General features: G+C 46.2%; 1 protein-coding gene across 3 annotated transcripts in view; it reads right to left on the bottom strand.

Moving 5' to 3' along the window:
• ANK2 (ankyrin 2) overlaps window positions 1–13,783 on the bottom strand; it is a 360,143-nt gene that overhangs the window by 260,297 nt on the left and 86,063 nt on the right. The gene's annotated exons all lie outside the window — the stretch shown is intronic.

Raw genomic sequence — 13,783 nt, 5'->3', positions numbered from 1 at the left:
GGATGTGTGCAGTCTGAACGCCGGTACACATTCGCACTACAGGAAGGAAACTTCAGCACAGTCTGGAGAGTGGACACACACCGACAGAGTACAGAAGCGCCAGCAGAAAACCCCGAAAGGCGCTGGATTCCAGTGAATGCGATGTGACGACCGCGTTGAGTGAACGGTGCCTGAGAGGAGGTACTTATTCCACTGTGTCCGACGAGCGCGGTCCATGTTTTATGGGTGAAGTGAGCCTGTCTTCTCTGCGTGACACAGCTCCAAGGAAGTCAACGGATGTACAGTGAGTGACCTGCAGACTCCTAACGTGCAGTTGACGGTTTCCACGGTGCCTGTGAGCTGTCACCACAGCTCAGGTGATGCACACATTCGTCCCCCAGTCTCCTCACCCCCAGGAACACATTGGTCTGCTGGCCGTCACTACGCATTAGCTGCATTTTCCAGGATTTTGTATAAATGGAATGACATGGTTATTCCATTTGTTTTATAGGCGGTTCTTTTCCTTAAGTAATTACTTCAGATCATGTCTGTTGTACGTGTCCATAGTCCATCTGTTTCCCCATTCACCAGCTCATGGCCATTTGGTTGTTTCCGGTCTGGGGTTGTTACAGGTAAAGCTGCTCAGAACATCTGCACACAGGTCTTCACCTGGGTCCACACTTTCAGTTGCCTTGGGCCAATATTTGAGGGAATCGCTGAGTGAGTAGGTCATGTTGAACTTTGCAGGAAACTGTCGAATCGTTCTCCAGAGTGACTGACTGCATCGGCGGGTCTGGGAGGAGGAAAGGCTCGGCGTAGCCCGTGAGGACCAGACCCCGGAGTGGACACCACACAGCGCTGCTGGAGCTCCTGCAGACCCAGGCACCACAACCCGCTCAGCCGCTGCCCGGACTCCCCGCACAGGAAATGGCGCACTGGTTCTCACTGATTCTGAGTCACTGCCCTAGCGGCACATAAAAAATCAGACTTTGTAAACAATCACAGGGGTTTTCTTTTTGCTACCAGTTGCGATGAGTCTGCCCGTGCAGGGATTCATGTCCATCTGCCTGTTTATCGCCATATGTGCAAAACCACGGCGGATGTGTCCTTTCCTCAGAATCCGAGAACCTGTGGAAATGCAGCATTCCCTGAGGTTGTCGAAATTGTTAGAAGGAAACTGGGCAGATTCATACCTGTTCTTACTGTGTGTTCCTGTTCCATTCAGGCCCAAGCGTCAGCAGACAAAGCTCACCGGCAACGAGATTGTTTCCGGCCAGCTGTCAAATGGACGGATACGAGGTGCGTGAGGAGCCGAGAAAGCATAGCCCACCCTGTGAGCCCAGGTGCCCGGGCAGTGCTGTCACCTGTGTGTGCCCAGCACCCACAACACTGCAAAGTCAGGAGGGGTTTACCGCAAGGTCCTGGCTGTGCAGCTGAGGGGCTGGTGGCAGGTCGCCTGCACAGGGCGGGCTGTCTGCAAAGGCCCAGCTGAGACCACCGTCTGCAGAACAGAGCCCTGCACTGGGGCCTCGGCTGTGTGTAGAAGGCCTGGCAGCTGACCGGCCTGGCCCAGCGGGTCACCTGGGCGATCACCCTTATGGAAAGTCAGATGACAACTTCAGCGACATTACAAATCCCTGTGCCCACACCTAGACTGGAGTCCAGCTGGTCTTGCTGGGGTAGCGGAAATGCCAGCCGGGCCTGGTGCATACGGTCGCAACGAGGTATATATTGAGTATTATTACAATTTTAATACAGTTTTCCTTTTTAAAATGTGTATACATTTTTTTGGCACCCTCTCTATTTAAATCTTGAGGACATCACTTTGCTTTTAATCTTAAGAACTATCACTAATTTATTATTTGAAAGAATACATTTATCAAGAGAATAGTGTTCTATTTTCAAATTGATTTAATTCTGCTCCTCAACCAAAGGCAATCCAATTCTGGGGTTTACAATGTGCCCACAGTTTAGAACTAGTGAATTCTTCCAACATAATGGATGTTTGGGTTCTGGTCTTAAAAAGAAGTAACAGAAAACACAAACAGTGATCACATTTGGGAGCCAGAGAAACTATGTCAGAAAATAGGAATATCTTATGTGTCTGATGCAACACTACCTATTTTCTGTCATTTTCACTGGCTCTGGAAATGAGATCCCGAGATAATAATATTAAAGGAAAAAACGAACAGCAGACATCAGCACTGTTCCTCCTTTAGTCTAGAATCCAGGCTGCATACGTGTCACCTACGTCAACCCTTTAGACCACCTTGTCCAGAAGGAGGCTCTGGGACAGTGCAGGTGGGTCCGCGAGCCTGTGGCGTTACTGATGCCCACAGGCTAATACGATCCCAATACAGCTCCCTCAGAAGTTTTCTCTTAGGCGACACTGTCCCCTGCTTCTGGCTGGACACACACAGACTTTGTCTTGACATAGTTTACTCTAAATAAATTATCACCTTTACCAGTGTCACCACAGGAGCCCACTCAATGACAGGCCCATTGGGGTGCAATCTGCACTCTGCTCTTCTGGTTTCAAACTACTTCAGTTGCTTCATGCTAAGTTAGGCTAAGCCTTGGCCTACCCCTTGCAGGAGCATCTGTTACAGTGATGGTTCTGAGGGGTCTCTCACAGAAGGCGGGCTGACAAGCAGGGCTTCCTCACTGACCCAGCAAGTGACTGGAGCTGGACATGGCCGTTCTCCCGCCAGTCTCCCAGGGCCTGGGAGCCCCATTTCTGTGGCTTCCACTCTTGTCTCAGGGGTCACAGCTATACTTACAGACATGAAAACTTGAATGCACATGTACTCCTTCGAGGCAGGACTTCTGGTCATGAAAACCAGTGGTGCTAGAGACGGAGACTGCCTCAAGGAGAATAAACCGTTATCTATCTCCCTGTCCATATGCATGGGGGGTCCCATAACATCTGCATGGAGGTTCCCAACCTTCCTTTCTCACCTTTGTCTCAGTTCCATCAGGAAGACGTTGGCTAAACAGAATTTTCCAATCCCCAAGGCGCACCCTCTCATAACAAACAAAATAACATGTCTTATAATGAGACCTTCTTTCCCATAAAATCTGCTTCACTGGGAGGTTAAGTTAGGGTTCCACTCTGCATTTTCAACATCCTGCTCCCCCAAAAGATAACCATTATCATTAGGCAAAGTAAACACGTGCCCCATATATCTGTAATAACGCATCACAACGTGTGTTTCCAATAGAGTCAACTCAGAAAGGACAGCAAACAACTGACCTTATGTGGCACGTATTAAATCCGTAAAACAGGGGCAATAGTGCAGACTCACTCTGGGGAAACTTAGGAGACGGCTCTAAGAACTATACGTGCATCGTAAAATACACAGCAGACAGAACGGCCCCTCCTGTCCTCAGCCATTAGATTTAATTCACACCCAGCACTGGATGTCTTTACTCACCTGTTCTCTTCATTCAGTTTCCCATCGGGACCCCAGGTGGTAGTGACTTAGGGATCGTCCACAATGCTGACTTTACGGATGCCTAATAGTCATAAAATGCAGTGTCTCTCATTGGAGGGAAGAAGAGGAGGGGAATGATTTTAATGTGTTGATACGTTTTTGCCAACCATTCTCTCTCCTGTACTACGTACAGCAACGGGCAGGAGAGATTGAGAAGCACCTATGCGGTGATTGATCAGCATGCATAAGGTGAACGAATGAATGAATGCCTGTAGTTACTGCAAGAGACACTTTAATTTAGACAGTTGTATCTGTGTGCCGATAATTCTGCTCAGTAATTGAAAACTTTCCATATACCTTTCATGCTTTCTTCTTTCTTTAACAAGACACTCCAAGGCTTGAAACACACGCAAAGGAACAGCGTTCTCTTCATCAGAGCATGTGAGGGAGGAAGTTATCCTCTTGGACAAGTGCTAACAGCAGGGGACAATAAAACACGCAGAACAGGCTACACAAAATAGTCAGAAACTCAGAGAATGGCTGTCGTTCGTGGTCCTGCACTCTCCCTGAGACAGTAGTGATAACTCGGGAAGCAAAGACAACCATCACACTTGCTGGCACGCTGGGCTGCACTTGGCTCGCAGAAAGCGGCGGGCAAATTTTCAGGAACTCTGCAAGCCAGCTGTTAACAGTCATTTCATATATATATATATCAACGTACAATTAAGTAAATTCAAGTAAAAATAAAGATAAATGTATGTTTCAAGCTCATTACTTCTGTTTATTTTACGTTGACTCCATTTTACTATGACCTATGAGTATGCTCTTGAGGTGACATTTGTCATACCTGTGTGGTGAAAATACCTTATATAACGTGTGTTCCCAAATCCATGTTCAGTGAGCTCACCTTGGTAGATGAAATCGACCATGGTGGGAATATTTACACAACAGAAATTGGTAAGTGCTACATAAGGGCTTCATTTAGCACTGAAGCTGAGATTTGAGCTACTGAATATAATGTGTACAAAGGTGAGAAATAATTATACAGTAGATTACATGAGCTGGAATGATCATTGGGAAAGGAGTTAGTGAAATGGGATACAACTCTGTGTCAAATTATGCTTGAACTGCAACTACATAGGTTGGCTACAGACACAAGTTCAGTAAAAATCAATGAAAGCATTCTGTGATAATAAATTAAGTAAATGTAACCTAAATAAAGAATAGTTCCTATTTTATTATTACTTGTAATTTGTACTACTTTTACATAAATTGTGTGCATCCTTTATGTAAGTAAAATTTATCAAAAATTTAAAAACATACATAAGTAGTTTTTTGCAGAGCTGGTTGTTAAACATTTACCAGTACATAACTGGTCATTTTTTAAAATTCTTAAATAAAAGAACTACCTTTGGGGGGAGAAAAAGCAAAAGCTATAATCTCAAACGGTAAAAGATTAATTCTCATCCACTAGGTGGCAGTAACAAGAATAGAAAAATCAGGAAAACAAACTGTTATAGAAAGAAAAGGAATATATATAGAAATCACTTCATGTTTTCTTTTTGTTTGATTCATTAAATAATATTAGAAAAGGAAATTATGGCCTTTTTTAAATCCATCTTGTACAGCTAGTTATAAAAAATAACCCAGTTCAGTATGTAAGAAGTTTAGAAAATGAACAAGGGCATATAAATTAAGTAAAATGACCCATAAAATAATCAAGTATTAAGTACTATCAATATTTTGGTGAGTATCCTTGTAGGCATTTTGCAAAAACAGGATTATATTATACATACTTCTTTACTTTATTTTTTTCCTATAGTATCACAAACTTTTCTATGTCAAGAAATATATGGGACATCCCTTTCAGAGACTGAATCTATTTGATTGTTTGGGTGTACTATGTATGACACACCAATTTCCTGTCTATTAATGGAAGCTTTGCTTGCTCATAACCTTCCCATCTCACAAACAATACTTTGATAAGCAACCATGTGCATGCATGTTGTGTACCTGTAATTCTCTTAGGATAAATTCCAAATTATGGAATTGTCTGGTCAAAAGGTGCACATTTTAAAATTTGATTCAGGTTGCCACATTTTCCATTTCATTGTGCTGGTTTACACACCTCCAGGAATGAGATACACTATTTCACCAAGCTGGGTATCTTGAACGTTTAACCTGTTTCAATTCAATAGATAAATATTGGATGTAATTGTTTCAGTCCATTCCTATCAGTTCCTTCATTCATTTACACATTTATTCAATGAACACCTGAGTCTACTGTGACCACCCTCCAGGCAGAGATCAGCAAACACCCAGATTAGCTCCCTGATCTGAGAAGCTCCTGACAGGTAAGCAGCAAAACGAGATGGGGATGCACTGAGTTGAGAGGCATGGGGTGAAGGCCTCAGGGCAGGGCACAGGACACCCCGTCTGTGCGGAAGGGGCGTTTTCAGCAGGTCACACAGTTATTTGTGAGACAGAACCTGGGGTCACAGACGTACACCTCTCCTCAATGGGGCTTCCTGTTTCCAGCCTTTGCTCAGTTTCTATCCATTTACATTTTCCTTACATTTTCCTTCCTGTCTCAGTATAGACTGACGACACTAGCTCTTTGAGCAGATTATTTCTCCATTACAGAACTAGCCTTTTGCTGTTAAAGGTGCACTACTCCATGGCTTTTCATTCTTACACATCCCAACTGAGCCGTCTTTTCCTGCAGGGTTTCTCAGCTCTGGCATTAAATTTAGAAAGATCTTTCCCAGGCCGAGATAACAATATCTCTTTTTCCTAGTACTTTTGTTAGCTTTACCTTGCATTTTAATCTCTAATCCAACTCAGATTTAGTTTTGTGTGTGGTAATAAAATAGAGTTCAAACTATTTTTGTTCAAAATGGTTAGCAAGATGTACCAACGCTGTTTAGAAAGCACTTTCCCCAACGGATTTGATTATTACATTTGAAAAAGAATGTGGAGTAAAACCCTGTGTTTGGGTTCAGCATTTAAGCTAAAGCCCCAAACTGCGGCAAGAGGTCAGCAGTATCTACAAATACCCTAAAAATAGAGTCATCGCCTGCACAGCCGGGACAATCGGGTACCTCAGCCATGAGCACCTGCAGGAAACCTACAGAGTCACGAGGAGACCTTTTGAAGAGAGTCCCCGGCAGGCCTTGCAAGAAAAGGAGGGATCCACGCCTGAGCCAGCCTTCCCACCGGGGGTTCCAGTCTCTGCTTTCATGATGGAACCGTGAGCTGAGAGGTGACAAGTGGCTGCAGTGGTGTCACCTCGACTTGACAGGCATCGCCCCAGAGACCACAGCCACCAGGGCACAAAGACCCCAGGAGAGGGTTGGAATCACAGCGCCGAGGGCAAGCACTCAGGGCTGAAAGAAACTGCATCGCTGGACAACGCCCCAGGGGCATCTTCAGAGAGCTCCAGCGGCCGCACTTGAGGTGAAGGGGGCACTCAGACATCACTCATCTCCCCGCCCCAGCCCTGGGAGACCTGACGGTGAGCAGGACGTGGCCAGGCCGGGCCATCCTTCTGCTGCTGCCGAGACAGCCACAGAGGGGGCTGGGCTGGCAGGAGATGGTGCTCTGACCTGCTTACGACCAGGTTTGATGGGTGTGGACGGGACAAGGCGGTGACAGAGAGGCTCGTGCAGAAGGGTCGTGTGATGGGATTCCACAGAGACAGCCCTTACACATGTGTCCTCTAGTCCCTACTGAACGTAACTATTAGCTCAGGGGACTGAAAACTCTGCAAAGTGTACCTCAGCGTTCTCTAATCCCGGCTGCCAAGACCCATTCCCATGTCACGTAATCGCCCCAAGTCATCTAATCACGTCTGACACAAATTAGGTTTGCGTCCATAAAGCTCGGAACTGAATACCAACTCTGCCTTCCTAATGAAAATAATTTCATTATTACCCAAGAATGCCAGGAAGTAAATTAAATTATATTCTCTCACAGTAATCTCCTCTTTCCACCACCTCTACTCCATCCCCCAATTTTTACAGCAAAGCAAGGCAGAGAAAGAAAAACAATTATAGACTCTGTTTTACTATTATTTTTGTGAAACTTTATCCATCCTGATGCTATCATCTGCATACACACACACACACACCCCTTTGATACACAATAGAATTAGAAGGTTTTAGAGCTGAAAGGGTCCTTGGCTGCCAACTGTCACTGCTGTGAAGCTGGGGTGTGGGAGGGGATCCCACAGAGCACGACACTTGGGGCTCACGTTCCAGTGTAACAGCCCGATGGATGGCTAACAGTGTGCCAGCGACTCCAGGCCAAACACACACCGCACACCTCACACCACCACCCCTTCCTTCCCCATTCACTTCAGCGTTGCATCATCTACCTCTTCTCGCCTCCTCTAATTTTTCTCTTAACTCAGCTGCCTCGGAAACATTCCACTAGATGGCGCTGCCTCATTGACCAGAACAAAAACTTCCCTTGTTTCCATGGGAATATATTCTGTTTCCTTTGGTTTTGTTTTTAACTTGCTTTTTCTGTAACCAAAACACATTTTAAACGATACCATTTGGGAAAAACAAAAACGTATTCAAAAACATAAGAGAAGAGCCTGAGTTTGCCGGAACAGACCCCCTCCCAACCTAACAGGACAAGCGAGGGTCTAACGCTTCCCCGCAAATGCACGATGCGCCTGGAAAGAAACAGTCAGGAGAACGGACCCAGGGGTCTGGAGCAGGCGCCCGGGAAACACATTCAAGTCCTGGCCTGAGCTCACCTTGACCCCACCTAGAGCTGAGCAACGGGACACTTCACCTTGTCACCATAAACCTGTGGTTTCTCGTTGGAAACTATAAGGAGTAATAGGCCTGAGTCCCCAGCCGGGAAGGGTCCTGTACGGAGCACGTCACTCAGAGTCTGTGGAAGCGCTATGGTGGACACATTGGCTGTGGTTCCAACAAGGTTATCTTGGCTAAGAGAAAACGCATGATTCGGGGAATTAGTAAACAGTATTTAAAATGTTTAAATTAGTGCTTACTATGTGTCATGCAGTATTCCAAATGCTTGAAAACATTGATTCACTTAATATTTTAATTTCATACTGTGAGGTAGATACTATTCTCATTCTCATTTACAGCCGAGGAAAAGTACCAAGAGATGGAATGACTCCCCAAAGGCCACCCAGCTATTCAGTGGCAGAGCTCATCCCTTCCGGCCCCCTCATTTCTGTAAGGCCCAATGACAGCCTGTGACATGAAGCCCCTGGGGCCTGAGGACTCAGGACCAGGACTGACTGTCACTGCTTCAAACTGGGAATCAAGCCAACGAGACCCAGAGATGCCCAGAGTGGAGAACTGTGAGCCTACAGAGCAAGGCTTGGTATGGTCACAGCGGCTCCGTCACAGAGCCCGCCATGGGGAAGGTAACGACTGAAGGGCAGGCGGCACAGCACCTGTCATAGTCCGCCCACCCCTCAAACCTGCGCAGGTGCCTGTTCGCTCCTCAGAACAAGTTCACATCTGTCTGCTGGGAAAGGGGAGGGTGCTGCCCTGAACTTCATCAGCAGAGCGCTTTGCAGCAGGACCACGGAGAGCGCACACTGTTTCCATTTGAATCCTCCCCCACTTGCCAATTCCAAGATTTGGGGAAGGTTACTGACCCCACATTTTCACTTCCAAAAGCGGTAAGTCCTGAGCAAAGAAAACATTTAAGATGCAACCTAGATCGAGTCACTTCTCAGCTAGAAAGAAACCCTTCCATGACATCCAGTCTCCTGTTGCACTAGGAATAAACAAAGCTAAAGACCTCACAAGACACCTTACGTTCTAGAAACCGCACTGTACCCTTTACACATGCGCGTGCACACACACACACACACAGGCACACTCATGCACATGCATGTACACTCACACATGCACACACACCTATGCATGCATGTATGTGCACTCACACATGTACACTCACACCTACGCATGCACAGTTCATACTTAAGCACACACACACATTCACACACTCACTGATTTTTACATTTCCTGACATAGGAAGAAATAGGAGACTATCAAGAGTAACATGAACTTGACTCCTTTGATTAAATAAAGGAAAATTGTATGAGCGATTTTATAAAAGTTTTTTAACATACCATTTCCCTTAAGCACTACATTAGGAAACTTTTGTCTAGTATGAAACTGCTTTGAAAACAAATTAAAAGAGATTTTTGAAGAGTGAGATTATATGTAGCAATCTGGGAAATGTTTTCAAGAAGTTTTCTTCCTCATTGGCCTTAAGGCATTCAACTAACTCTGATTACAAGCAACTTAAACTTTGGACTAACACTAAACCTTGCATCCTTTGCAGGCCAAAGCCAGAGCTGTGCACAGGAGATTGAGGCCATCTTGCTTAAGATTGCTCAACATCTCTGCCAATATTTTCTCTTACTTAATCTCATTGGGCTAGAGGCTGACCTGTGCACTTAAACAACAAATTAACATTCACTGACAGAAAACTTGTTCTTAACAGTAGGAACAGTGTGATATTATGTAGTCTTTTTAAAGACAAATTAAACCAAGTCTCCGGTACCCATGTTACCTTAAGGAGCAATTCCCAATTTTTCAGAGTCACTACTAGCTTTCATTGTTTCACTTCATAACAACTCCCAAATATAAAGGAAAATCACTTCTGTGTGTAAGGAAGTGAGAGTTCCCATGGAGACCATGCTAGACACCGCAGTTGGGGATGTAACCCATGTGGGATGCCCGCAGGCCATCCCACAGGGGACGGTCATGGGACTCTAACCAAGGCATCAAGGCCAACCTGCCCTTCCTTGAAGAGGAGTGGAGCCTTTATGGAACTTAGGAAGGAAGGTGAAGTCTTTGAACTGCACTAAAATAAGTAGTTTGCAAGCGATCGTGTCCCTAACTGACAACAAACGCGTGGCTTCCTGAGTCCCTGCGACTTCTGCCTGAGCCCTGATAGGTGGTATCTGAGAGGACCAGTTCTGCAGGGCGCCGGGCTCCCCATTCCCACCACGGAGGGTCCTGTCCGCAGGGCCCACCCACCAGCCACTTTTCCAGAGCCGCTCCCTGTCACCTGCACCCACATGCGCGGTTCCTAATGGGTTTAAGAGCTCTTCTCACCACTGAGAGGAAAGGAAGAAAGATCTCCTGCAAAGCATCAAGCCTCCCGCCTGTCCCCAACCCTCGGTGTCCCAGCCATAGTGCGCTCTGACCAACTCCTGGCAGTCACTCAGTTCCACTCACTTTAGTTTCCCCCTTAGACAGTTACATCCATAAAGGTCAGGCAGCCCCGCCTGTTGTCCCTGTGTGTTGTCTTATGATGCGGGGCCTTATTCTGCCTCTTTTCCCCACTTATAGTCCAGCACTGCCTCCCCTCTGCCCCTTCCTTAGCCCCTGCCTGCAAGCCCCAGGTAGCTGGCCGGACAACATGTGAAGAATCAGCAGGAGACCAAGAGATGGCCCATAGAAGATGGTCCTGCTCCAACCCCCAAGCTCCACCCTCACCTCCCGCACCACCTGCATCACCAGCCGCCTCATGGTGTTGGATGGAGACACCTCAGGGCGCAGCCTGTCACTCTTCCAGTGGGAACCAGAGTTCCCACGACACCAGCACACGGCACCACCCACCTGCCGACCGCACCATCAGCTTCGTGTCATTACAGAGATGGAAGGCCAAGTCCACAGTGTGGACTGAGGGTGGGGACACCGCAGCACACAAGACAACCAGCCCTGCAATCCAGAGCCCAGCTGTCAAAGCTTTGCCAGAGACCAGTCATTTGAGGTTAAGAAATGGACGACTTCTCAGGGCCCATAAGCTTAGCCAACCACCAGTGGCTGTGTGGGCCAGACAGATACCAAAACAAGGGTCAGAGCTGGGCAGCCGTGGTCGCAGTGACAGAGTGAACCCCAAACCACTCAGAGCTTCCCCACAGAGTTCTCATCTCCCCGCTGTGTCACAGACCTGACAGCATGCCCTCATTGGAACGCACATACGTCTAAGGAGCAAAGAGTATGCCAGCCACCTGCAAACTGAGAGCTGTGCAGAGTGCAAATCAGCCCTAAAAACAGAGTCAACTGACCAAAGGGGCCAATAGCTTCGGACAGGTAAGCAAATCAGCTACTTACAGACGTAATCAGCTACTTACACACAGTTGCCCTCTTCTGCCCTGAATTCAGGAAAAAAAACCTGTGATTGGGAGCTTAAACAATAGAAAGTTACCTTCTCACGATGCGAGGCTGGAAGTCCAAGATCAAGGCGAGGGCCAGCTGGCACCTCCTAAGGCCTATGTCCTTGGTTTATCAGTGGCCGTGTTCTCCCCAGGCCCTCACATGGTCGTCCCTGTGTGTATGATTGTGTCCTCATCTCTTCCTATAGGGACCCATCAGATTGGATTAGGGACCACCCCAGTGACTTCATTTTAATTACAGTGGTATCTCAGTTTTCGAACGTCTCCGTTGACGAACACTTTGGTTTATGAACGCTGTAAACCCGGAAGTAAATGCTTCGGTTTTCGAACATGACTCAGAAGTTGAACATGTCACACGGCTTCTGCTGAGTGCAAGATCCTGAGGCCTAGCTGTCGGCTGTTTTCCAACGTTTCAGAACTTGTGGATTATGTTCGAAAACCGAGGTCCCACTGTACTCCTAAAAGACTCCATCTCCAAATCCAGTCACGTTCTGAGGTCCTAGAGGTTAGGATTTCAACATCTGAAGTTGGAGGGGACACAATTCGGCCCATCTAACAATTACTAGTACCAAAAAAATTCTACCTTAGATGTTTTAAGAAAAATGTATATTTTTATGCTTGACCATGGAAATATCTCAGTGCCATTTGTGTTTGCTATCATAAGTGCTAATGACATTAGAATACATTCTTTTCCTATTTAAAACACTTCCTAATTGTATCAGCTTAGGACAGTAACAAGCATTTCCTCTGTCAATTGTAATGACTTCAAAACTAGTTAAAAATAAAAGTAACTGTTTTGGTCTAAAGTCCAATGTATTATTGTTTTCTCTTATTATTCTCACTATTTAAAAATGCAATTATAATCATTATGTTAAAACATAATAAATGTGCTGCCACAGACGATTCTACCATTTGGCTTTTTTTCCCAATTTTTTTTCTGATATTTCCAAAAGTGTGCACATCAATTTCTTTTCTGACTTTTTTTAATCAAAATTAACCTACAAGACTACTGGGAAATCAGAGGACCCTTGTCAGCTTTACAGGCTAACAGCACAGCAGTGCATCCTTGGTTAGTACGGAGAATCTGGAGTCAGCCCCGGAAGCCCTGATTGTCTGGCTGGCAGGGGAGCGTTCACTGGTCTGGAAAACAAGAGGATACGGGAATTGTCTCGAGCAAAGTCACATCTCCACACAGCAGGTCGAAGAAAGAAGGAGGCTTTATACAACGCAGTGACACACTTGCCTGCTGCCATGGTAGCAAGGGACAACTGTCCTGTGAATGCAGTGGGGTCATGGCCACAGCTCAGCAAGACACGTAAGAATGAAAAGGATGGAATCGATACTGCAGGATGGTTGATTTTCGTCAACAAGTCCGCCTGCACAGATTTTCAGGACAAGCCAGGGTAGGTGATTGTACAAGCGCTCCCTGTGTGCTTTCCGAGAAGGAATGACCGGTGGATGGTCTCAGCCTCTGGAAGAAGCCGTGATGGGCAGAGAGGACAGGGGCAGGTGGTGACACATGGGCACACTGCCACCACTTGAAAGGACAGAGGTGCAGAAACATCCCAGCTGGGAAATCCATTCCACAGGCAGCTAAGTCACCGCAAAAGCATTGTTTCAAAAGGTGAAATCCTAACTATCATTCACATATAAGATGGCCCACTTCAAAGATTTTACATAGATAATTAACGAGACGGTCAGCAAGTGTTAAAAGTGGTTCAGAGGACAACGACACAAGCTAAATGCTGAAACGATTCTGCTAACGTGCGAAACTGGTTCATCTCCTTTGTGGCAACAAAGTACTATGTTTGGGATTACCTTTCCTACAGGACAGAAACTAACTGCATTCACACTGGACAAAATTTGTTAGCGTTTCCATGGGCAAGAATCATTTGCATTACGATCAGTTTTCTACAGATTAACTCCTACCCCTACAAAGCTGTGCAATAGCCTAGAAGGAGAATTAAGCACTCACACACTCTAAAATGAGGTAATTCCGAGGATCTGCTAGACAGCACCCAGCCCCCGCTGAACGGACACCATTAATCTCTCTGCCACGCCAGGCTTTGACAGTGACGTAACTGAGTCAGTCAGTGGCTGTTCCTGGCCCTTGCATCCTGGCTCAGGAGACCCTCAGACAATGGACACCACAAGTGTTCTTTTCACGATCACTGGACACGTC

The sequence above is a fragment of the Rhinolophus sinicus genome, linkage group LG07, assembly GCF_036562045.2.
Source record: "Rhinolophus sinicus isolate RSC01 linkage group LG07, ASM3656204v1, whole genome shotgun sequence".
Classification (NCBI taxonomy): Eukaryota; Metazoa; Chordata; class Mammalia; order Chiroptera; family Rhinolophidae; genus Rhinolophus; species Rhinolophus sinicus.
The sequence above is the reverse complement of the archived record's forward strand: the minus strand, read 5'-3'. Positions and strand labels throughout refer to the sequence as shown.